Genomic DNA, 27,205 nt, shown 5'->3' with positions numbered 1-27,205 from the left:
AAGATTTTCTCTTTCTTCTTGGTTGTGTTTTAAATACTGTATTTCTAACTGTAGTTATATACATTTGAACTTTGCTCCTTCCAGAATTATAATTCAAAGCCTTTGAAAATTTTATCAAAAGTTACATGCAGACACTAAAAGCAGTGTGCTGAATGATGGTCTATTAAAGATTAAAAGTGTCTGAATAGCTCACAGTGAAAAAGAATGCGACAATGAATATATGTATGTTCATGTATAACTGAAAAATTGTGCTCTACATTGGAAATTGACACAACATTGTAGACTAACTATAACTCAATTAAAAAAAAGAAGAAAATGCCTGAATGAAATAAATTGTGGTAAATAGGAATTTATGGCTGGTGTACAGGGAGTCAGAGAATTCTGTCAAGACCTAAGGATCCTGTCTTAGGCACCTTACTGTTTTTTCACATTACCTATCTTTATTTCCCCCCACCCCCATCAACCAGGCAAACGGGTTTTATTTCTACCTTGTAAGCTTGCATACTTACAGTTTTGTAAATAGTTTAAGGTTATAGAAAATTTATAAATAATTCTTCAAACATACATTGTAGACAATCAAGTAAATGTGCAGTAACTTTGAATTATATCAGCTTTAAATCACATAATTCTTTATAATTTGTCATGGATGCACTTATTTGCAGGCATACATTTTGGGTTTCCTTATTTCAGTGTCCTATTTCCAATATTCATACATTTTCATACTTGACCAGGCAGAATTGTATTCAAACTAGTGATGAAAAACTCAGCAGAAATGTACTGTGCCTGAACCACTATTCCAGTAGTTCCCACAATTTAGCAAGCATCAGGATCATCTGGGGGCTTGTAGGACCATAGATGCTGCTCCCCAATCCTGGTATTTGATTCAGCAGGTCTGGGGAGAGACCCAGGAGTATAATTCTTATGTGTTTACAAGTGATACTGATGATTGGGGGCCCAGAATTTGAGAACCAATGTACTGTACTAATGAGGTGATGCAAACCACTTACTTCAGAAGTTCAAGTACTTGTGTATAAAGATTAAGGCTTTGAACTTGTAACCTTAATTAACAGTACCCAATCTTAGATATCAGCTTTTCATGTTGCATTTGTTACCTACTCCTGCTTCTTGGCTTGCACTGTTTTGGGCTATAAAGCATCAACATGAGCTTTAAAGCAACATTTATTTGGATTTGAATATTGCCTCCTAGTATCTGATTTCCATAAAAGTACTTTTGTCAAAGTCTTCTATGGCCTAGATAATGTTGTTTGATTTTTAAAATATTTTGAAAAATAGTGTTGCACCTGCTATAAAAAGGCTGAATAGCATCCAGGAGCCTTACAGGCACAGAAAAGGAAGTGCTGAGTATTAAAAGAAGAAGAGAAAAGCCTGAGAGACTATCCCTCCCATGGAAAAGAAACAAAGTATATTGGCCAAATGTACTGTGTCTTCTGGGATTGTTCATTTTTAACAGGCAGCTGGGGGATGCTGAATTGGTGGTCCTCAAAACTATTTTGTATAACAAAGCCCTAGAATGTCAGTGTCTAATGTTTCCATATAAGTTTCAATTAGATTTTTAACACAGAAATAGATACAGTACTTGAACCCATAAACATTTCACTAAGGTAAAAAACACAGTAACAAATTTGAACAGTGCCCTGGCAAATTCATACAATAAAAGTAAAAACCATCCCAGGAGGACAGTCCGGTAGTATCCTCCATAGATGCACAGTTTGCCTTTCTTAGAAGTGAATATTAATATGGCATTATTATGAAAACAATATTGATGTCAGCGTTTGAATGCTTAATATGCGCCCAGCATTCTTCTGTGTGCTTTGTATGTATTAACTCATTCAATCCTCACCGCAGCCCTCAGAGATAAACATTGTCCATGTCCCTGTCTTACAGCTGAAGGTTTGGCAAAGGGGGGCTAGACATGCCCAAGACCTCGCCTTCAGTCAGTGGTGGGCCAGGGGCTGTGGCCAGGCGGTCTGGGGCTGTGGCTGGAATCCCTAACCACTATTCTATATGATAGTCCTTGTCTGTACACTTCATATATCACTTACAGACCAGTGCCTGGCACACAAGAGATATTGAAGTTCAGGCCATTTGCAATGGCATTTAATTATACACTGTATAATTTTGGCAGAGCATGTCATTATCCATTTATGTCTGTATATATGTCTGTATGTTTTTCTGCTATTAATTAGCCTCCAGACTTGATTTAAATTTCCACTAGTCCTTTTTTTATTAGCTGAGTTCCCTGAAGTTCTTAGAAACTAGATGATTGCCTGAAATTATATGGCCTTGCTAGATCTCAAAATTAGCTTTTCTCACCACAGATTCAACTTTATTTTCATTCCTTTTGAAATGGATAAGGACTAAGATGGTTACTTATTTATTTATTTTTGGAATGATATTGGTTTAGACAGAGAGAGGCAAATATGCTAAATCGTATGCCCAGTTGCTGGAGGAAACAAATTATTATATGTTCTAAAGTTTTTTACCTGTAAAATTTTGAGAGTAGTATTACCTCCTGCTGCTTTGTGAAATTGAATCACATCACTCATAATAATATGAAGTGTGAGAAATTGTATTGATGATGGAGCATATCAGCAGCCTTTAAGAGAAATAATATAAACCATATTTCCTCAAATCTAAGAAGCCTTCTGTGTTAGTTTTCCATTGCTGCTTTAGCAGCTCACCTCACAGTCACTGTCCATCAGGAGTCTGGGCATGGTTAGTAGGGTCCTGTCCTCTGAGCCTTACCAGACAGAAATCAAAGTGTCAGTCAGTGCTGCGAGCTCATCTGAGGCTCACAGTCCTCTCCCAGGCTCACATGGTAGTTCACAGAATTCATTTCCTTGCATTTGTAGGAATGGCATTCCTGTTTCCTTGCTGGCTGGGAGTCACAGACACTCCCCTAGAGGCTCCTGGAGGCCACGCTTAGGTTCCCACATGGCCTTCTGTATGCACAGTTCACAGCATGGCTGTTTGCTATTAAAGGTTACTGTTCTCATAAGTACCGATTTTTTAGGTCAGGTTAGCCTACAGTAATCTCAGTAATTTAAAGTCAGCTTATTAGGGATTTTAATTACATTGATAATATCCCTTCACAGCAGCATTTAGATTACTATTTGGTTGAATAACTTTGAGAAGGTGTGTAAACCAGGGTGTTAAAATCTTGGGGGCCATCTTAGAATTCTGCCCACTATATAATCAATTATAAGACAAATTGTTATTTTATTTGTCACTAAGGAAGAAAAATGCTGGCTTAAAGTATGATAGAGTGCATTATTAGCACTTGGATATTGCCTTGTCCAAAAAAACAAACAAACAAACAAACAAACAAAAAAATAGAATTGTGGTCATTCATCTAACCACAAATATTTGCTTCATGAATATCAAACTTAGTCCCCTCTTCTGCCTTTCTGTGCTTTTTTGCAAGCATCAATTTTTGTTTTAATGCTGAATCATAGTGTAATCTTTTAAAGGATATTAAAAGTTGGGTCATAAATGTGACATATGTGTACACAAAGTACACACAATTCAGCAAAGCTTACGATGATACAAACTGTCAGTGACCAAATTTTCACATGCCCAGGGAATGACAGCTATATTCTGACTGCCACAGGGAAAATGGTGATTGATTTTATTTATTTCCTACTTATTTTCAATCAGCTTTATTGAGATATAATAAATACAGTAAACTGCACCCATGTAGGGTTTCATTTGATAACTTTTGACAACTGTATTCATGGAACCACTACCACAATGAAGACATTTCCATCAGCCTCAAAAGAGTCAGTTCCTTCACCCCCGGCAATTATAGATTTGGTTGTTGTTGTTGTTATTGTAGATTAGTTAGCATTTTCTGGTATTTAAGTGAGAAAAAATGGTTATGGAGACAGTATTGTTAATTTTGGGGTTTTCTCCAGACCCCCTCATTCTTAGAGGAATAATTTTCTTTTTAGGTCTTGGGCTTATCCCTTCAGTGTGGGGGTAAAATGATTCTCTGTGAAGCTTTCTGGACACTACCGTGGGCTACCCCTGACTTCTTCTTTGCCTGGGCATTGTTCACCACCTCTCGGAGTTGGCTCTCCTGCCCCACACGTGTGCGTGCGTGGCTTCCTGGCCCACTGCTCTGTTTGCTGTCTGTGTGAGGCCCAGCAACAGCAGCGGCTTTCAGCTGGGAGTTCCAAGCTCCTAAAAAATTTCACATCATTGCTGTCTGAGGCTGTTCTCCTGTTACTTAAGGCAGTCTTACCCCCCAAGAGAATCTCCATTTTTCTTGTTCAGATTCATAGTACAGTGTGGATCTTAGGAACTGTAAGAGATTTCCCTCCCAGTCACATCTTAGGGTTATTGCTTGTTTCATGTTGCTTGCTGTGTGCAGCGGTTTCCAGTGCAGGAAACACTCTGGGAAAAGTCACTCCTGGAGCACAAAAAAAGGTAACCAAGGGAGGACTCATGAAGCTCTCAGAAAGCTTTTTTGCTGCCACTTAACACAACATTGTCCAATAGAAGTATAATGCAAGCCAGATATATAGTAGCCATATAAACACAAGCTAAAGAGAAACAGGTGACATTAATTTTAATACATTTTATTTAATATATCACAATATTATTATTTCAACATGTAATCAATATGAAACTATGGAAACTTATAAATGAGATATTCTAGATTATTTTTCTAGTACTAACTCTGAGATCTGGAGTATATTTTATACTTACACCATGTCTCAGTGTAGACTTAGCTACATGTCAAGTGCTCACTAGCTTTTGGCTGGCATATTGGACAGTGAAGATGCAGATTATGAACTTTATTTTTCCCATTAAGACAATAGTATATAGATTCCACCAGAAATTGGCTTTAACTATGCTTGACTCTCTAGTAGGTTAGGGCTTGAGTATTTCAGAATGGTTTCTATGGTTGAGATATAAAATATTTTGTTAATAAAGACAAACACATTTTTATACATTTTCCTCCTTATACAGGTAATCTTATTGTTGAAAATTTGACAAAGTCTGGGTAAGAGACTACAGATTGCCTTTATTTCTCAATCCAAAGATGGTAAGTATTGAATTCTGTTGAACTTCCTCTTTGTGAATGTTTCATTTTCAATTAAAGAGAAAAGATATTTACTTTTGTCATATTTCCTTTCTCCTCATATTCATATATTTATTGTTATTGACAGTCCTTTTGCCCCTTTGCTTACACTTACTCATTCAGAGTCCCAGGCTGTATTCCCCATGGGGACCCTGTGAGTGGTCCTCTGTGGAGTCTGGTTATCTGAGTGATGCTCCCTAGATGGGCTTAACAATAGAAGCCCTGATGACCTTTACGCACTCATTGCTAAACCAATATGGTTGCTTTCTATTTTCCTTGCCTGTAGTATTTTACACACACACACACACACACACACACACACCCCTTTTTTGTGTTGTTGAGATCTAATTCACATACCAGAAAATTTACCATTTTGGAGTATACATTTTAGTAGGGTTTAGTATATCCATGAAGTTTTGCACCCATCACTACTATTGAATGCTTTATCATTCTCATCACTTCAGGAAGAAACCCCAATCCTATTAACAGTTCCTTCCCATCTCCCCTCTTCCCAGTTCCCTGGCAACCACAAATCTACTTCCTATTTCTATGGATTTTCCTATTTTGGACATTTTATATAAGTGGAATCATATGATATGTGGCCTTTTATATTTGGCATTTTTCACTTAGCATAATGTTCAATGTTCTGCTACGTTGTACCATGTATCAGTACTTCATTCTTTTAGGTTTGAATAATATTCCATTGTATAGTGATACCACATTTTGTTTATTCATTCTTCAGTTGATGGTCATTTTGGTTTTCTCCAATTTTTGGCTATTATGAATAATCTCCTAGTTTTTGTGATTACATTCATTCTTCAAAAACATTACTTTCTTCATATTATCTCCCATTCTTGTCAAAACTTTCAGTGGCTCCCTATTGCTTGTACAACAAAATAGAAGATGCCTAGTTTGCATTAAAAGCCTTTGCTACTTTCGTTTCCACCCTTCTTTTCCATTGTGTTATAATTTATTATTTCTAAAATGTGTGCTACATATGAATATAGAGTATGTAAACAATATATATAATTTTATCAATTTAATTCACTTAAAAATGATCTAACTTTTTAAGAATAAAGACTTTATTTACAAACCAAAGAGTAGATTGAAGGTAGATAGATAGTCTGGAGAATTAGAACAGAGTAAAGTGAAACATTATAGAAAAACAAACTTTTCTGGATTTGACCATAATGTCAAACAGAGATATTTCATATCATACAATGTGAAAAAGCACCTTATTTGAGTCAGCCTTTGATAGGTGGAACTCATTCAAATCATTAATTTTCTGGTTAGCACGGTTATTTTTTTTCTGGGGCCTCAGTTTTTCTGTTTTTTTAAAAATCCAGATAGAGTCAATCTTTTTCTCCTTTTGACATGTCTGAAATTGTTAAAAAGGAAATATTTTTACATAAACTTAAAAATTATTTCCCGAGTATTTTCTGCATATACACATACAGATATAAATGTATAGTGGCATTTTTCTCCCATTATATGGAAAAATAGAGCATAGTATGTAGACAAAAAAATCACAGTATATCTTAGAAATATTTTCATAATAGTAGATTGAGGACATTCTCATTTTTTTCTTGCAGGATAATTTCTTTAAAATGTGTATCCACTTGAAATGTGATTACCTATACTTAGAAAAAGAGACAAGGGAATATAAATGGGAAAAAGGAAACAATATGCAGATGTTTGGACTTTGTTTATAGGTGAAAACAATGGAAGATCAGAAAATTTAAGTAATTGCCCAGGATCATGCAACCAGCGCAGGGTCCCGATGCTAATCTAGGTGTTCCAATTTCATGGCCTCCCTGCTGTATCTATGTTGCATTTGATGAAAAAAAGGGGAGAGAAGTCATGCCAAATTCTTTTTCAACAGAAATAATAGAATTCCAGACTTTATTTTCTGGATTAGTCCTTTAAGAAGCTTTGCATTCTGAAGCCTCTAGGTGTGCTTTTCAATCTTCAAAAGGACTATTTCTGATATAAAAAAAGTATCATGAAATGATAGTAAATAAAACACTTTAGCTCTTTCCCTTCTGCGTGCTACTGAATATCCTGGTGTCACCATAGGCCGCCACCCCGCCTGGTGTTACCAGTACTGTAAGAACAATCCACACCCAAAGCCATGCTTCTGCCGAGGTATCCCTGATACTAAGACCCGCATCTTTGACCTGGGGCGGAAGAAGGCAAAAGTGGATCAGTTTCCACTCTGTGGCCAAATGGTGTCAGATAAATATGAGCAGCTTTCCTCTGAAGGCTCCAGACAGGTATGCGGTGTGCCTTTGGAAAGCCCCAGGGCACGTTGGCCAGGATCCACATTGGCCAAGTCATCACGTCCATTCGCACCAAGCTGCAGAACAAGAAGCATGTGATTGAGGCCGTGCACAGGGCCAAGTTGAAGTTCCCTGGTCACCAGAAGATCCACACCTCAAAGAATTAGGGATTTACCAAGTTTAACACAAATGAATTTGAAAACATGGTGGCAGAAAGTTGGCTCATCCCGGATGGCTGTGGGGTCAACTACATCCCAAATTGTGGCCCCCTGGACAAATGGCAGGCCCTGCACTCATGAGAGCCTTGGTGCTGTCCCCTCCTTCCACACAACCACCAATAAATCCTACTTTCCTGTCAAAACAACAACACTACTTTAGGATGAATTGAGTGAAGTACAGAAAAAGAGACCCCAATATACATAGGTATTTATCGCAGGCAGCATTTCAGATTGGTGAGGGAGAAGATGGATGAGCTGATGATTTTTTAAAAATTTATTTATTTAATATTGGTTTACATAAGTATTTTTTATTTTGGTGGGAAAGGTAACTAGGTTTCTTCATTTTTAGAGGCGGTACTGGGGGTTGCACTCTACTACTTGAGCTGTACCCTCCCCCGTGATTTGGTGACTTATGTTGCAACAAATTTCTAATCATTTGACAAAACAACAAGGACAACAATACCTGTTCATTGCTTCAGTCTTTAAATAAAAAATAATTTACAAATTAAACAAAAGATAATATAAAAGGACTTTGTGAGGTTAGCCTTCTTACTAAATAGACTGAACTGAGTGAGTACAGCCATGAAAATTTCATTTTTTTCTTGATCACTATATTTTTGTGTGAGTTCTGTTTGTCATGGTTTTTGTCCAGCAAAAGTTCCACCATGGAAGAATGAATTTTCTCAGACTTTATCAGTTCAAGACAGTGAGAGAGAGCCAGAGACTGACTCCCAAGCTGCTCCAAAGCTCTTATATTTATTGCGAATATTCAAAAAAAATCAAAGAGAAATACATCATAGGAATGAGTAAGGGGTATGTGGTATGTGGAGGGATGCGGGTCAGCAGTTTCAGATCATGAAAAACAAAAACATTATAATCTTAATTTATACTTAGAAGGTTACGATATTGATAATACAAATGGTTATTTTACGCCTCAAAAAATCATGGGCAAGGTTACAGTTTTCTGAATAATTGATAATGAAACACCAGGCCACCACAGAGTCTCCATACTATGATCAGAAATCATCTAAGCACGTGAAGCAGCCCAGCTGTCCCCAGCTGAGGGCTAGGTCAGTTTTCTGTGAGCAGGAGTGACCTACACTATCCACCTGCGCCTGGTAAGCCAAGCACGTCCTGCCGGTTAGGGCAAGGGATGAGCTATGGCTTTCCATAAGCAGAAGCAGCCCTGAGTCTATGATCTTGAACTAAGCAAAGTGAGCAAAGCATGTCTATGTCTCTGCTTTTCATGGCGAGGAGACAGTTCGTAGCAGGTCTCTGCTAGCACAGCAGCTTCAAGGCAGCTGAGCGAAGTCCCACAGTTAAGGCGGTGAGTGGTACTGAGAGTTCAGTCTTTCATGCTTTTGGACATTTTGCTTTGAAGGAGCAGTATAATGACAAATATAGAAAGCAGGGGTTTTGATTATACATTTCTTATATGTTTACACAAAGATGAGAATATGATTTGGTTAAACAATCATTACAATATCAAAGTTTGTTAACCCAAGTTTGTGCCCCCACAGTTTTGTATTTTCTGTAATTGCTCCTTAACACCATCTTGGGGCAGGCTCACAGCTTTCCTCATGTGCTTTAGTTACAAAAGCTGTAGTTCTGCTCTCGACCCTTATTGGGCATGACCTGTGACAGGATGGACCTGTCCTACTCTGTGCTTTTTCACTCCTCTCTCCCCATTGCTGGGAGTTGTACATTTATGCAGCCTTTTTTGGATTATCTGTTGAAATAAGGTGTAGATACCCCGTGACTCAGGAGCTGTACCTCCAGGAACTGAGCGCTAAAGATGTGCTCATACAACCTTATCTGAAAGGCGAGTCTTTTAGAGATGAAAATTCTTTGTTCTGATGGAAATTCAGCACAGCTGCAGCCTGTGACTTAGTGTTTACTAACAAGAGAGCTGTTAAACCTACCCCAGCTCTCCTGGCACAGTGGAGGTATGTTATAGCTTACCTACTGGATGTTTAACTTGTTCCCAGTGCTTTACAGTATAAAAAATGCTGCAGTGAGTATCTTGATGTACATGCTACACACTTATGAGTGCTGAAAGTGTCTTACCTGCTGTAGTTAAGTCTTCTGCTTTACATTTTCCTCTTTGTACTTCAAGGAGCCCAGGAGAGCTCAGTTTAAAGTCACAACTGATTGTCTGCAGGGGTGTGTGACTGATGGCAAACCCTTGGCCCTTCCTGATCAGGAGTTACTGCAGATCTGGGCCTCTCAGACTGACCTGGGACAGTGGTAACAAATGCGCTCCTAACTGTTGCCCACGATCAACTTCTCCACCTTCCTCTAGGGGTGTGTGCCAGTCAGGGTGCCATTAGTATTTGTTTTGGACAAGACAACCCATTGGTGAGGGAGTCCCATGCTTTTCTGGTCCCCTACTCCACTGTGATACCATTGTGCTACAATTGTGTATAGTTACTGACTCACAAAGCATCTTCAACTGTCATTAAGGAGGTAATACTGCAGCCAGTTTAAAACTATTATAAAAATAGCAGAAATTATATAAGATTATTTCTGATTTTCTTGGCTTCTCTTTATCTTCTCATTCCTTTAGCAAGAAGCAAAGGTAGTTTAAGTTACTTAACTTGAATATCTGCCCTAGCATATGTCATTTTTTTTTTATTATCCCAATGAAAGTCTGGGTCAACAGTAATAGTTTCTTCACAGGTACAGAAATAACTTGATATGATATGAAAGAAAGACTTTATTCTGATCTATTAGCTTTTTTTTTGGTGGTTTTACTTTTTTTGGTTCAAACTCAGGAAAAAACTACCAAAATATTACAAAGATTTCCCATGTCGTCTTCATCGAGGTTCCCCAAATATTAACAGCTTACACAGTGACAGTGTAGTTATCAAAATCAGGAAACTTAACACTGACATTGTACTGTTACCTCGTCTCCAGTCTGTATTCAGTTTTCACCGATTGTCTCAGTAGTGTCCTCCCTCTGTCTAGGAACTGATGCAGTTGCATTTTAGTTGTCATGTCCCCTCTTAGTTTTCTTTAATCTGAAACAATTCCAAAATCTTTCTTTGTCTCTCATGACTGTTATACTTTGAAGAGTACTGGTCAGTAATTTTGTAGAATACCCCACAATTTGGATTTGTGTGGTTTCCCCATGAGTCAATGAATGTTAAACATTTTTGGTTAAGAGAACTATGCAAGTGACGTTATTAAGCTTACTAGGAGGCACGTGCTACTGATTTGTACAATTACAAGTGATGCTAATTTGTTCACTTGGTTTAGGTGATACAATCGGGCTTGTCTGCTGTAGTTGTGCTTTTCCTTTGTAATTAAAAAGTGTTCTGTAGGAAAACACTTTGTGACCAGGTAATTATCTTATTTTTCATCATACTCTCTAATTTTTATTTTCATTGATGATTCTTACCTGAAATGATATTACTGTGGTGTTTGCCAAATGGTGACTTTCTGTTTCCATCATTCCTTCTGCATTTATTGGTTGGATCTCCTATAAAGAAAAGCTTTCACCACCAAGCCCATAAAAACCAGCAACACAGTGCCTTCACAGCCACCCCTCTCTCCCTCTTTGGAGACAGCCCGTATACTATCTATGGAGTGTGTACCTACTTTTAATCTGAGCACCCAACCCCCACACCTCATGGCCTTTCTCTTGCCTTTCAATGTATCTCTCTGAATAAATCTGCATTCAATCAAAAAAAAAAAAAGAAAAACTTTCCTTTCTTAGGTATGTGTTCAATTTTTAAATCTATATCAGAATAGCCTTGAGGATTTTTATTTTACTTATATCAAATGTACTTACAGATTCTTATTCTATGGATTCAATCCATTACCATCATTATTTTTGTGCTATAATTATAGTTTGGCCCTAGGGAACTCTTTCAAGAAGGCTTCTGGCCCATCACTTTTTGAGGATTGACTGGCTTTCTAGTAGCAGAAGATGTCCCAGGCTCATGTTGTGCATTCTCTGCTCTAGCCCTGGAATTAGCCATTTCACCAAGGAAGATTAGCTCTCTTTATTGAAGATTGGAATTCTTCCATGCTCTTTCCCTTATACTTGTATCTCACCATCTTTTAAAAATCTTTCCAATATACAGCCACTTTGGAGGATGCGGGCACTTAACGCTGCTGTACAGAAGTTAGTTTATATCCAGTAGTTCCCTTTGTAATATATTCTGTCCCCAGCAGATTCATCTTCCAATAATTAAAGTGGGAGGATTTCTGCACAGGTTCCACTGTGCCAAATATGTTATTTCATGGAAACATGGTTGAAGATTTTCTTTGGCTTCATTGAGTATTTGATAACAGTTTTGAAAACTTTTCCAAGAGCTTTCTTCCAGTGCTTATAGTATAGAAATATTTATATTCTCCATATTTTTAGTATAGTGGTCTCTTTTATTTTTTCTTAAGAAAAATCTTGACTTTGCTTTAAGTACTTTCTTGGTTCACTTCCAAGAAGGTGGGTTGGCCATCTATCCAGAGTACAATTTTGATTAGTCTTTACAATATCTACAAAAGATTTCAGCCTTTTCTCCTTATTTATCATCTAAAACACAAATTTGCTCTTAATATACAGTATAAATTAGATCCCTGTCACAAACTGTAACTTCTAATTTGCAGTCTGTAGAATGGTGGAAAAGACAAATTATTAAGCATTATTTCCAAGCCATTAGTTCCTAGACACTTGAACTTAAAACTAAGGGAGGCATTAGAACCCCATGTTCTTAGGCTGAGTTGTTTTGGCACCACAGATTTCATTCATACTCTTCATTAATTTATCTTGTATTTATCTGTAAATTATCTTTACTAGTGGTTCTCAAAGTGTGTTCCCCTACCTCTAGTAGTGCCAGCCTCCTGTGGAACTAGTTAGAAGTGTAGCCTTCTCGGGTAACACCCAGAGGAGGTAGTGTGGGTTAACAAACCCTCAGGTGATCCTGATGCAGGAGAAACATTGCTGTGTCCATTTCCTGTAAATTGTTTCTAATTACTGGTGGAGGTACAGAGTGCCAGTTTATCTGTTTGCTGTTTTATATTATCTGTTTAACCTAGCTTGTAGTGGTAGTGAATTATTTTGAAGATTAACTCTCTGTTCTCTCCTCCCTTTGAATCTGGTAGCCTCAAATTTACTTTCTGTCTCTATGAATTTGTTCATTTTAGATATTTCACACAAGTGGAGACTCATACAATATTTGTCCCTTTTGCCTTGTTTATTTCACTTAACATGTTTTCTAGGTCCATCCATGTTGTAGAATGTGTGTCAGAACTTCATTCCTTTTCATAGTTGAATAATAGTCCATTGTATGTATATATCATATTTTGTTTATCCATTCATTTGTTAATGAACACGGGTTATTTTCACTTTTTAGCTGTTGTGAATAAGGCTTGCAATGAATGTTGATATATAAATATTTTTTAGAGACTTTTTCAAATCTTGTGTATATATCTAGGAATGGAATTTGAGGGTCATATGGTAATTCTGTTTTTATCTTTTTTAGAAAACACCAAACTATTTTCCACAGTGTATGTATTGTTTTTATTACCACCAATAAGCTACAGTTTCTTCATATCCTTGCCAGTGCTTATATTTTGTTTTCAAAAAAGTATTAAAATTTTAAAATAATTATGGCTATCCCAGTAGGCGCAAAGTAGTGTCTCAGTGTTTTTCATTTGCATTTCTCTAATGGCTGATGATGTTAAGCATTTTTTTTCATGTGCTTCCTGGTCATTTATATATCTCCTTTGAAGAAATGTCTATTCCAGACCTTTGCCCATTTTAAAATTAACTTGTTTGTCTTTTTGTTGTTGTGTTATGGAAATTCTTTATATATTTTAGATATAAAAAGTTATATATCTTATATATCTTTATGAGATATATGGCTTACAAATATTTTCATCCATTAGGTAGGTTATCTTTTTACTTTATTGATAATATCTTGATGTACAAAAGTTTTACTTATTTATTTATTTTAAAGTTTTACATTTGATGAAGTCCAATTTATCTATTTTTTCTTTTGTTGCTTGTACTTTGGTGTCATATATAAGAGCCTACTGCCATGATCATGGCAATCCACGATCATGAATATTTACCACTGTGTTTTTGCATAACAGTTTTGTGATTTTAGATTTTATATGTAGATGGTTGATCCATGTTGAGTTAGCTTTTGTATATGGTGTGAGGCAGGGGTCAACTTCATTCTTTTATGTGTGGAAATCCAGTTGCTCCAGCACAATTGGTTGAGGAGACCTTTCTTTCTCCATTGAATGAACTTGGCACCCTAATCAAAATCAATTGGAAATAGATTTATGGCTTAATGTCTGGACTTTCAGTTCTGTTCCATTGGTGTATATGTCTATTCTTATGTACTATGTTGTTTTGAATATACATTTCTCATGCTGTTTTATATACTTTTAAAAAACTTCTTTAGGCACTTTAAGTGCTATTTTAACTTTCTGTTCTTGATAAGACTAAAATTATGAATAACTTTAAACATTTAAAATATTGCACTTAATAAATTATAAAGAAGTAACTTTAGTATTATGTGATATGTACACTCCTGGGCTTCTGAGGGAAGCATGAAAATGCACAAGTCTTGTTTCTGTTCTCTAACAACTTGCAACTGCATTCATTTACTTAAAAATTTCTTTACTTTTGCTTTGCCATTCTATTTTTTCATGTGAGTCCACCCTTATGATGTCGTTAGTATAGTATATGAGATGCTTATCCCTGTTGCAGCAAAGTTGTAAAATTTAGATATTATAGTTTTTTTTTGCTGTTGTATAGTTTGTATCTTTACTTTAGCACCTAATTTTATTACTCTTGTTATGTTTTTATAATTAATTTCTGTTATATTCTGCAACTAGTTTCTTAGAGTATGGGTCTTTCATGTTTTAGTTTTTTATGAAAGACACTTTAAGCCATTATACTACTGAAGTTTGCCTCCTTCTGTATGGTTTTACCCATCCATCTGCAAATACGGAATCTTTCTGGGGCAAATTTACATTCTGGTGCTGAGACTTTTTCACTGTGTGTTGTGCAGATAGTGAGATGGGCTATTGTAATGTGAACTTCCAGGGTAAATTTTTAGTAGTTGATAGCAATGTTCTAAAGCATGTGCTCCTCTTGCAAGAACTTAATTATGTTTATCTTTAGTTACTCTTGCCTAGAATAGTACTGTGTGATAGAAATATAATTTGGGCCACATATGTTATTTAAACATTTCTAGTAGCCTTATTTAAAAGAGTTAAAAAGGGCTAGATATAGTTTTAATGTATTTCATTTAATCTGACATATCCAGGATATTATCATTCTAACATTTAAACAATATAACAGGATTGAGATATTTTACATTGTTTTAATACTTTTTCAAGTTTTTGGAACTATGTGTTCACTTTATATTTATTAAATAATTTTTGTAATCCTTTTTTTAAATTGAGGTATAGTCAGTTTACAATCTTATGTCAATCTCTGGTGTATGGCACAATTCTTCAGTCATACATGAATATATATATATATATTCATTTTCTTATTCTTTTTTTACCATGAGCTACTATAAGTTATTGAGTATATTTCCCTGTGCTATACAGTATAAACTTCTTTATCTGCTTTACTTTTTTAAACCAATTCCTTGAAACCTAGTAGATGTTTTACATCTTGATTGGATCACCAAATTTTCATCAAAAATGCTTGATCTCAGTTGAGACTTCAATTTATGGTTGAAAATGTAGATTCACATGACTAAGTTGTTCCAAAGAAACTTATACTTTTCAATATCTGAATTAAGTGCCAAAAATTTTTCTTTTGAGTATTTTTATTTATTATGATAAAACTTGTTCATGCTTTTTTAGAATTTGAAGCAAAAATTTAACAGTTTCAAATCTGTGCTTCTTAAATTAAGCAAATTCACTAATTCTTGTGTCAACAGTGTTATTAACATCATTTCCTAAGAATATTGCCTAAGTTGAACAACAACTTTAAACTCGATAAAAACAACTAAGTGTTCAACTATTTCTGATTATTTTTGCAGCCAATTTTTACAACACTCTGCATTGTAAATAAAATATTCTGCATATTGATTCATGTTAGGGAAAAGTGTAAAATCTTTATTATCAAATCATATTATTGTAGGTTCGCCACCAGTTGTGGGTTCTGGCCAGCAGACGTCCCACCAAAACGGAATAAATTACTCAAGACTCTGTGGAAAAGTCAAGAGAGCGAGAGAGAGTTGGGAGCCTTGAGCCTCTCAAATCTCCCACATTTATTGAGTACAGTCAAAGGAGGAATGCAGGAATTTAGTGAAGGATAGAGTGGGATCACAATGAGTACAAAGGCTTTGTTTATTGTTGGTGTTGGGCTCAAGGTCAGAAGACCATTTTTGGTGAATCATGTTCGTGGGTCTTGAGCCTTTCAGCTTATCAGGGTGGAACATCTGAGAATCAGCTGCCTAACAACTTGGACTCAGGTGGCTGTGCCTGTCTTAAGTTGCCCCCCTCAGGGGATCTTTCCTGTCTTTGGCTACCCAGCCTCCTCACCTCTGAGTCTGCAGCTTTTTATCATTCCAGCCCAAGGCTGTTTTGGGGATAGAAGACTAACAGCAGGCACGCCCAACGTTTATAGCCAGGGACCTTGGTCATTGCTAAAACCTCAAGGCAGTTACTAAGCACGTCTTCTTTAAGGACATAAGCGACTGGGATCTGTTACAATTTGTTACCCCAATCATGGGCTCCCACAATTATGAAAGCTTTCAATCTCAACATAAATGTCTGTACCTGTGTAACTAGGTCATAGGTACAATTTCTCTTTCTTTGGTACTTCAGGCCATGCTTGTCTACCTGTACTGAGATACCAGTGATAAAACATGAGCACTGCCATTTTTGTCTTTGATTATTGAATATTGAGAAAAATACTTTCTTGATCAGCGTTAATAATACAGTAAATCTTTGTGAAATTCTTCCTCTACTCAACCATTGAGCAAGGAACACAAGATTCTTAAATGTATTGTTTTCCATTTTTTCAATAGTTTTGTAAGCTGGCTAGGATTCTGATTATTTTCAGGTACACACATCAGTTTTAACAACTTAATACATGCTACTTTTCATAGCTTTAGAATGCTGAGCACAAATATTTTTCATTCTTTTTTTTTGAGGGGGAGATAATTAGGTTTGTTTGTATGTTTGTTTTGATGATGGCACTGGGGATTGAACCCAGGACCTTGTGCATGCCAGGCACACACTCTATCATTGAGCTATACTCATCCCCTCTCAAATCTACTCTATGTATATCATACAGTGGAGCAGAGCAATAAGAGGAATATCAGTTTCTTCTTTTAAAAGTCCAATAAGTGTAGGTTTTTAACCTAACATGGCTGGAGCTGTCTATTGAGATGGAGACTATTATTTTAATATATAGCTGAAATTCTTTGGCCGTTTTAAAGGTGAAAAATAATCCATGCTACAATTTTAATTTTTTTAAGGTACATATTTGACATTTCTTCTTAAGTTTGGAAGTTCTTTCAAACAAAATGTGTCTAAATTTGTACTTTGGTAGTGTCTCTTGTATCACATGATTTATCTAAAGCTAAAAGAAAAGTAATTTCTCATATTTTGAATCTACTGATTTTTGATACTGTTAGACAGGTCTTCCATATGATGGACAGTAAATTGGTGGCTTAATTGAAGGTCTTCTACTTTTTCTATAATATCTGTTTTAGTATTCCTCATAATTTTATAATAAAATATCTATAATTGAAATAATTTATTTACCATCTCTCTACTTAAATATGGTTTCTTCCCTATTTCCTTCCTTCCTTCCATCCTTCCTTTCTTTCTTTCATCTCTCTCTCCCTCCCTCCCTTTCTTTTTGCAAGAATCCATGCCATTCTATAGCTCACGAGAGTAATAAGCTCAGATCCTTTAAAAATCTTTTAAAAATGTTTGTTGGACATTTAATTTTGATCTCAGATGAATAATTTTGTTGCTTCTATTTTGACTTAGGAAACTTCTTATGAAAATGTACTATGTATTTCCTGAAAAATGTCTCCTAATATTGTCTACATGCTGTTTAAAATATTTTTATGTAAGTCATAGTTTTTAAATTTTGCTCTACCAAAGCTAATTATGATTATTATTCATGTTAATGTTGGTGCATTGTTTTCTTCTAGTCTCACAACACTGTGCCGGTGGCAGCGCAATCTTCACTGCATCTCCACTTGATTCTGCTTGGGTAGAATGCCTATGTTTTAATTTAGAAATTTTGTTATACCCTATCCCCTTTTGCCCAGACCAAAAAGTTAAAGAAAACAACTTAATTCAAAATATGTTAAAATTAAAAATTTCAATAATTAAAATTAAAATAGTATCTCTGGTTATCAGTTATGATTTACATAGGGATCACTGTAACTTGTGTACTTTGCAAAAAATTCAATAAATGATTTACTCTATTATTACATTGATGTGTAGAGAAAATTCATTTTAGTTGATTAGTTAGTTGATGCTGACTAGATAAAAACAATAAATGTTTCTTTTGTAGATAGATATTTTACATTGCCTCAGCTTTTAAATTTAGATAAAATTAATTATAATTAAATAAAAATTCAATTCCTCAGTAATGGTAGTCTCATTTCAAGTGTTCACTAGTCACATGCAGCCAATAGTTAATGTATTGGAAATTAAACTTTGAGAGTTGGTTATATATTTGGTTAAAATATTTTGATGACTTGAGATCAAAGATTATAGCCTTTTTAGCATTTTTTTCTTTTTTTGATAATATTAATGTCACAGGAGCAGTACAAAGAGGGCTTATGTATGACTCAAGAAACCTGGAATGAGCTGCTTAAAGCTACAGGGACACCTTGTTTTAGTTTTGCACTTTTCTTTATTGTGCTTTGCAGATATTGCATTTTTTTAAACAAATTAAAGGCTGGTGGCAACTATGTTAAGTAAGTCTGTTGGTGCCACTTTTCCAACAACTTTTGCTCACTTCATGTCTCTGTGTGACATTTTAGTAATTCTTGCAATATTTCAAAAATTTTCATTATTATTATACTTGTTGTGGTAAGCTGTGATCAGTAATCTTTGATGTTACTATTGCAATTGTTTCAGGGTGCCAAAAACCACACCCATTTAAGATGGCAAACAATTGGTAAATGCTGTGTGTTCTCACTGCTCCACCAACTGGTCATTCCCCCCTCTCTCCCTCTCTTCAGGCCTGCCTATTCCTTAATACAGAACAATATTGTAATCAGGGTAATTAATAACCCTACAGTGGTCCCAGTGTTCAAGTGAAAGTAAGAGTTGCATGTCTCTCACTTTAAATCAAAAACTAGAGACAATTAAGTGCAGTGAGGAAGACATGCTAAAGCTGAGATAGGCTGAAAACTAGGCCTCTTGTACAAATGAGCCAAATTGTGAGCAAAGGAAAGTTCTTGAAGGAAATTAACAGTGCTACTCCAGTGAATACACAAATAATAAGAAACTGAAACAGTCTAATTGCTGATACGGAGAAATCTTTATTGTTCTAGATAAAAAAATCTAATCAGCCACAGCATTCCCTTACTCCAAAACCTAATCTAGAGCAAGGCCCTAATTCTCTTTAATTCCCTGACAGCAGAGAGAGGTAAGAAAGCTGCAGAAGAGAAGTCTGAAGCTAGCAGAGTTTGGTTGATGAGGTTTAAGGAAAGACACAATCTCCATAACACAGAAGTACAAGGGGAAACAATCAAGGCTGGTGGAGAAAGTGCAGCAAGTCCGCCTCAAGATCTCAATAAGAGAATTCATTTTGGTGTCTGCACTAAACGACAGATTTTCAGTGTTGATGAAACAGCCTTATATTGGAAGATGCCATCTAGGACTTTCATTCAGGTCTAACATTGCTGGTGACTTTAAGTTGAAACCAGTACTTATTTACCATTGTGAAAACCATCAGGCCCTGAAGAATTATGTTTTGTCTGCTCTCCTGGGCTCTGTGAATGGAACAACAAAGCCCAGATGAGAGCACATCTATTGACAACATGGCTTATTGAATATTTTAAGCTCACAGTTGAGACCTCAGGGAAAAAAAAAAGATTACTTTCAAAATATTTTTGCTCTTTGGCAATGCAACTAATCACCCAAGAGCTCTGATGGAGATTAATGTTATGGGCCTGCTAACAAAACATGTTCTTCAGCCCATGGAAAGAGTGACTACAACTCTCAAGTCTTATTATTTAAGATATATTTTGCAAGGCTACAGCTGCCATAGGTAGAGATTCCTCTGATGAATCTGTGCCAAGTAAATTGAAAACCTTCTGGAAAGCGTTCCCCATTCTAGATGCCATTAAGAACATTTGTGACTTGTTGGAAGAGGTCAAAGTATCAAAATTAACAAGAGTTTGAAAGACATTGATTCCAATCCTCTTGGATGACTTTTTGAGGAGTTTAAACCTCCAGTGGAGGAATGAACTACAGATGTGGTGGAAATAGCAAAAGAATGAGAATCAGAAGTGGAGCAAGAAGATGAGACAGAATTAGCTGCAATCTCAGGATAAAATGTGAATGGGTGAAGAGTTGCTCCTTATGGATGAACAAAGAAAGTGATTCTTGAGATGAAATCTACTCCTGGTGAAGATGTTATGAAGATTGCTGAAATGACCAAAATAATTTAGAATATTACATAAACTTGATAAAATGGCAGTAGGGTTTGAGAGAATTGAGTCCAGATTTGAAAAGTTTTACTGTGGAAAGAGTGCTATCAAACAGCATTACACATTAGAGGGAAATCATTTGTAAAAGCAAGAGCCAATTGATGCAGCAAACTTCACTGCTTAATTTTTAGAAATTACCACCGCCACCCCAGCTTCCAGCAACCACCGCCCTGGTCTGTCAGCAGCCACCAATATGGAGGCAAGACCCTCCACCACCAGAAAGATTACAGCTCACTGTCAGCTCAGTGGATGATTAGCATTTTTTAACAATAAAGTATTTTTTGATAAAGGTATGTATAGTTTTTAGACATAATGCTATTGTGCACTTAACAGGCTAGAGTATATTGTAACTATACCTTTATATGCACTAGGAAACCACAAAACTCCTGTGACTTGCTTTGTTGTGACATTGGTTTCATTGCGGTAGTCTGGAATTGAGCCTGCAGTGTTTCCAAGGTATGCCTGTACTTGCATTGTCTTTGTGGCATGCCTCATAGTCATGCAAAATTAAAAAGAAAAAAGAACATTTCAAACATTTCTTATGGATAAAGGCTATTTAGGAATCAAACATTTGGACACATGTATTACATTTGAAGTCATGGCTCATCCCCCAATATTCTCCGAGTATTCTGCAGGAGTACTTGGGGAGTGGGGGCATGTCTATATTCTAAAACAGCTTTCATCATTTCAGTGAAAGACCAAATGACAACAAAAGAGGGGAGTATTTTGTTTAAGCGCTCTCTCACAAGTTAAAATTAAAGAGCATCTCATCTATAGAGATCTATAGAGATCTCATCAGGCTTACAACAGATCTTTAAATTAGGAAATTTAATTTCAGCTGATATGGACTGTGGAAGGATGTTAATGGAGTTCAAGTATTTAATATTCTGAGTTTGGGTAAATATGGAAATGTTTTATTATGCACACCTCAACTGCTCTGTGGTTTTTAAATCTGGGGTCTCTCAACTAGTTATAGAACCAGCCTTTCCCTCTCTCTCTCTCTTTCTTTCCTGCTTTTTCTTTTGTCTTCTTTTCTTTCTTTCACTGTTGTCCTTTGAGCAAGCCAAGCAGTAAGTTCTCCATGTTTCTGATTTCCCCAAAATAAATGAAGGTAAATTCTTATTCCATTCTCAGTCATGATCTGTGAATAGAGGGGGATGTCTAAAGACCTGTTTTAAAAATCAGAGGAGCAAGTCTATGAATAAAAAAAGGAATTGAAACTTTTCAACTAGAGAATTTGTCTACTAGACTGTTTCCAAATGTATTCTGTAGGAGTAGTCACTAGAGATGGTCCTTGAAGAAAGGTCTCTGTGATTAAGTTTGAAGAAACACTGTGTACCATAATAGTGGCCTATTGATGATTCATAAGGCACAATAATATGTTAAAGTTTCTGAGACATCTTACAAGAAAGAAACTTGTAAAAGCTTGTTTATCTTTTGTTTCTTTAACTTCTTGGACAGTGGAATTCTTTTTTGATTTCTCATATCTGTTGTATGAGGAATGCTGCCCTCTAGAGGCATATATATATATATATATATATTTTTTTTTTTTTTTTGGTTGGGGGAGAAAACTTTCTTAAATATTATCTGTCTAACATGAGAAAAAGGACAAATCTCATAGACTAAATTCCAGAAATTTAATGTAATTGTATATTTTTCATTTTTAAAATTTTCTTTTAAAAAATCTGATACAAGAAAAATATATAAAGCAACGGCGAGAAAAGGAACCAGTAAGACCTACTGGTACCATCTAAGAGCTGGTTAACATTTTCAAATCAGGAGTTCTTAGAAAAAATAAATAGAGCTTTATCTGTAATGTCCAAATGCCTTTAGTTGGTTCTCCCAATTTTGAAGGAATACATTATTTTTCTACATATATTTTCCTTTTCTACAAATTTACCTAAATGATTTTAATAAAGCTAATACTACACAGAAGCCAAAATTGGAGAGACAGTACTCACACAAACTTCACACATTTGTTTTATTTTACGAACACTTACATAGAGCTTACATACTACAGTGTGATACTGGTACAGAACAGAGGTAGAAATTAACAAAACAAAACAGTGTCTAGGAAAGGATCCATATAAAATGGAGTTTTACATGCAACACATTTGGCAATTGAAATAGTGAGGAATGGCAGATTATGCAAAATATTTTGGTATAAATGATTAGGAAAAGCCCATAATGAAAATATTAATTTAAAACAAGTACAATTTCTAAAATAAAGAAAATATAAGACAAAAGAGAGCAAGAAGATGAGCACATGACTGTAAAGAAATGGAAATGGTGCAAGCATAAAAATATGCTCAGCTGCAGTCACCAGACACTGCAAATTAACCCAACAAGATACCAGCATCCTATCAAATTAGCAAAAAAAAAAAAAAAAAAAAGAAAAAAGTGATAATCAATGCTCAGAAAGTTCAAAAGAAACAGGTAATTTTATCTCCCCTGGAGGGACTACTGGTACAGTTTTACAGGAGGACAATCTATTAATATAAAAAAAAATATACTACAAACTCGTGGTTCCATTTCTCAGTGTCTACCCTAGAGAAATAGTTTTTTCTTTTACAAATTGCACTGCAGCAATTTGTGAGAGAAAAATGGAAATATCTAAATATATATCATCAAGAAATACATATATATATAATCTTGGAAATATATCCCTCTACTGTGGAATATTTTGCAATGATTCAAAGGAGATATACATGTATAATATATATATAGAGAGACAAAGAAACACAATCAAGACATTAAGTGGGAAAAAATAAGTTCGAGAACATACATTCTTCCTATTACTCATGTAAAATTGGAAAAGAAAATGATTCCTACATATTCCACATAGACCCATATATACACACACACATACAGACATATACAGACAGACGTACATAAATATGTTGGAAAAGCACTGGTAGGAAAACTGACAAGCAATCATTATCTGCAGGAAAGAATCCTTAACTGGTAGAAGGCAGACAAGGGAAATATCAATATATTCATATATTATTTTTTCTGCAACATTTAATTAGGAATATTTGCAAATACATAGAAAGGTTCAAAGAAATGTAAGTGAACATCCATAAACCCACCTAGATTCTACAGTAGCCTACTATATTTATCTTATATCTATTTACCATTTGTTTTTAATGCATTTCATGTTGCAGATGTCCATACACTTTACCCCTAAACACTCCATGCATATTAACTAAAATTGAGAAAGCAAATTATATTCAGTGAAATACACAAACCTCCAGTGTACCATTACTTGAGTTCAACCTATATGATCCAAGCCACTATCAAGATAGAGAACATTACCATCACCCTTTAAATCTCTCTCATGTCCCTACCCAGTCAATCCCCACACCCACCATCCTGAAGGCAGACATAATTTTGAGCTTTTTTCAAGCACAGATAAGTATTGCTTGTTTTATAATTTCATAAAAATGAAACTATATAGTAATGTTCTCATAAATAAAATAGTGAAATGCTAGTTTACATATTGTTTATGGCCACTTTCAAGCTACTAATAGCAGAGTCGAGGAGCTGCAACACTCTATTGCTAACAAAGCCTAAAATACTAACTGGTCCTTTAAAGAAAAAAGTTTGCAGCCTCCTGTTCAAAAGCATTTATATAGGCTTTTTCATTCCAAACTGACAGCTGAAACTATCTTATGCAACTTTTCCCTTATAGAGGAAACTAAGACCAAGAGATTTTAAATGACTTATCTAAGCTTAGGTGGAAATGTAGAAATCAAATTTAGGTCTGTATTCTGAGTCCTAGTCGGATCATCTTCTCAATATACCAGTAAATTTCTACAACTTATCAAGTAAAAATATATATGTCCACAGGCTCACTTTGACTCTCATGCCCTATCTGTAAACTTGAAAATGAGTTAGAAGTTTAGAGGAACAGAATCATGGTAAGCTAAGGGAAATTTCGCCTTTATGAACAAGTTTTTCCACAAAGAAGACTTTCATAGTGTGGAGCTAAACCAATGAATCCACAGTACTCTCAACTTACAAACAGGTGGATCACAGGTGGAAATTGATTAAGTGACAATTTCTTCATCAATAGAATAGCAAGTGCTTATTATGTGCTGGGTGCTGTAGAGATATAAATTCCTGCTGTGAGAACATCCAGTGAGTAGGAGCAGTGCATAGAAAAAAACTATCATCCAATGTAAAAAGTTTTAGGTGTTAGAGGTGATAAGTGTGGTATTATTTTCATCTAGGCATGCCAGAGAATGCTTATGATGGAGCTGGAACTGAAGAGTTTATGATGTAGAGGATGAAGGGTTTGGGAGAGGGAATGAACAGGGCACCCCAGACCAGAGTGCCTCAGATACACCTATATGGCTGTGACAGGAGTTATACCAGGAATATGGTGTAAAATGGCAGGTTATGAGGTTGGAAACATAGTTCTAAGCCAATATGTAATGCACCCAGAATGCCAGGCTATCTGGAACTTACGTAAACATTCTGAAAGCAGCGGGAATACAAATAGTTTTGGGGTACAGGGAAGTAGCATGAGCAAAACTACAGCCTTAGAAATAATCTGAGAAATACTGGTTTAGGTCTGTCAGCCGCAGGAGTCTGGAGAGGGATGCGAGGAGGTGAGCTGCCCAAGTGGAAAAATACACAAGGAGCTGACATGATGCGTGAGGAGCTGACATGGAGCAAAACCGCAGTTTATTGCAGTACAAGCGGGTGAAGCGCGTACTCGGGCGTATGCAATTGTCTTTTTATTATGCCCGCGCATGCGTATTGTTCAGAACACTTTCTCATGCTATTGGCACATGCATACATATACTTCCCACCTGACACACATGCAAGTTATTGTGAACTTTGACCTTGGTCCCATGGCCTACTCACTTAAGACTGTCGACAAGGTCACAACAATTCCAAATGATTCTTGTATCTTTCTAGAGGTGCACCAGTATTTAAGAGCCCACGGTCTCCAGCCAAAAAAAAACCGCACTGTTTTTAAACAGCAGATAATTGCTGAAAGCCAAGGGTCTATTTAAACTTGGAACAATTTTGAAAGAAAGTTACAAAAGATCTTCATCTGGTGCTTAAGTTTTACAATCAGAGAATTCACATGAAAAGGCACTACCAGGTCCTGCTAAAGAGGGGCAGAACTGGTAGGACTATGCAATTTGCAACAGGTGGTTAGCATTGCAGAGTTAGGAGAGACAAGCACCCGAGGCTCCCTGTGAATGTGCACCTTCACAAGGCATTGGAGGATGGGGTCAGATGGAAGAGTAGTGAGCAGGTCAGAGAAAATTCATTTCTGAACTGACCGTGGTAGGGTGTGCATCATAGAGAGATTCAGGATATGTTATGGGAAATAGAACTGGCATGATCTGTCCATGTTCAGAGCCCAGATGACAGCAGTGATAGTGACAGTCTTCAAAAACTACAAATACAGGAGCAACTCAGAACTTCAGTGAAGGAAGGGGAAAGAGCCCTGCTTAATCAGTTGACGTATAAGGTACCTGAGTTATCTAAGCCTCACTCTCAGGTTTATGGGATATGCAAGAAGCAACTGCAATCTGAGATGATAACCAAGAAGTAAAATTTGTCAATAATCTTTGCAATTGTTTTAAGATGAAGATGATGAGAAGACAAGGCCCAAAAGAGCACCTGGGAAATACATATTCAGGAAACAAGAGAACCAGGAAAGGAATGGCTAGAGAAGTGTGGAGTGGGGGTAAGGGCCGCTTTTTATGGGCCAGATACTGCCAGCTGGTCAGAAACCACCAAAAGAAAAGTACCTCCTTCCGTACACAAGGGCCAATTCCTTACCATGGTATTAGCAAAATACTAAGAGCAAATCATAAATAAGAGCCAGCTCCACAAATGTCTCAATAACAAAGTTTAAACAGATGTGGGGATGTTGTTAGGTTAGAGAATTCTTTTCAAACATATTATTAGCTAACAACATCCTGTAGGGAGAGGATGAGACTGTTAAATTAACCTCCATTGAGTCTGAGGGTAGGTAAAAATAATCTGAAGCCTGTATGAAGTTCTCATAAGAGCCATATAAGCAGCTGAATAGGGCAATAAAGCAGGACACAGGAGAGCTGGGTAACAGCTCCGGTTCTGTTATCCTAATCAGATGCACCACCCAGGCATGTTAAGCTCCGCTGAGTCTCCCATGAGAAAGCAAAGGGGAGGCTTCTTCTGAACACTGAGCTATGAAAACCCATTCGTGCTGTACTCAAAAAAAGAAAGGAAAATGCCCAAACACTGGGTGAACCTTTATGCTATTAAATGCCAATACCATCAAAGACATTAAAAATAACTTTGTAGAATATTAATTACAGCTAATTAGACTGCGGACATTTCATAATACTGCTCACTTATCCAACCAATTTTTATTACATCCCTACTAAGTGCCAGGCCCCAGACTAGGTGTTAGGAAGTTGTGAATAAGAAGCTTATGTCTAGTAAACAGACAACAATAATACTATATGAAGTGACAAATGCTATGCTGGAAAAAGGTATCACAGGGTACATTAAAGCACTTGACCCAGTCTTAAGGAGGTCAAAGAGGAGTTCAAAAACATTTCCCAGAAATCAGGCTCTGAAAGCTGATGTCTGAGTAGCCAGGCCAAGGCGAAGGAAGGAGTTGCTCAGAAGCTAGGAAACCAGCCTAGAAGGGGTGGGAGAGAACAATGTAGGACAGTAAGGTGACAAGAGAGAAATACATCAACATGATTGCAAAAAGTTTGTAGGGCACGCTAAAAGCCCCAGGAGAGAGTAAAGATTTACATGAAGAGGTGCCTATAAAACATCCAGTTGAAAATTTCTGACAGGCAGTTAGAAGAATATAAAAAAGCCTTAGGGACTAGAGATGCAGATATGGATCCCAACATAGAGGCAGTAACTAAAGCCATAAGAACACCAAAGTTCTAGCAGGAAGTGCGGACA

General features: G+C 36.2%; 2 long non-coding RNA genes and 1 pseudogene across 4 annotated transcripts in view; 2 read left to right on the top strand and 1 right to left on the bottom strand.

Moving 5' to 3' along the window:
- LOC116279021 (uncharacterized) overlaps positions 1 to 18,039 on the top strand; it is a 36,146-nt gene extending 18,107 nt beyond the window's left edge. For 2 of the 3 annotated variants that reach the window (XR_012069051.1, XR_012069053.1), the window contains 3 exons: positions 4,996 to 5,071; positions 17,586 to 17,667; positions 17,753 to 18,039. This is a non-coding gene — a long non-coding RNA (uncharacterized lncRNA). The remainder of the gene's footprint in view (positions 1 to 4,995; positions 5,072 to 17,585; positions 17,668 to 17,752) is intronic. The other variant, XR_012069052.1, reaches the window with a different exon arrangement.
- Positions 7,129 to 8,787, top strand: LOC140693368 (large ribosomal subunit protein uL16-like; annotated as a pseudogene).
- Positions 10,452 to 27,205, bottom strand: part of LOC140693326 (uncharacterized) — a 68,222-nt gene continuing 51,468 nt past the window's right edge. Inside the window, exons 5-6 of the long non-coding RNA XR_012069054.1 lie at positions 11,005 to 11,085; positions 10,452 to 10,624 (exon numbers count right to left, since the gene is read on the bottom strand). This is a non-coding gene — a long non-coding RNA (uncharacterized lncRNA). The remainder of the gene's footprint in view (positions 10,625 to 11,004; positions 11,086 to 27,205) is intronic.

Source organism: Vicugna pacos, unplaced genomic scaffold (genome assembly GCF_048564905.1).
Source record: "Vicugna pacos unplaced genomic scaffold, VicPac4 scaffold_19, whole genome shotgun sequence".
In the NCBI taxonomy this organism is placed as follows: Eukaryota; Metazoa; Chordata; class Mammalia; order Artiodactyla; family Camelidae; genus Vicugna; species Vicugna pacos.
Note: the sequence above shows the minus strand (reverse complement) of the source record. Positions and strands in the feature narration are given on the sequence as shown.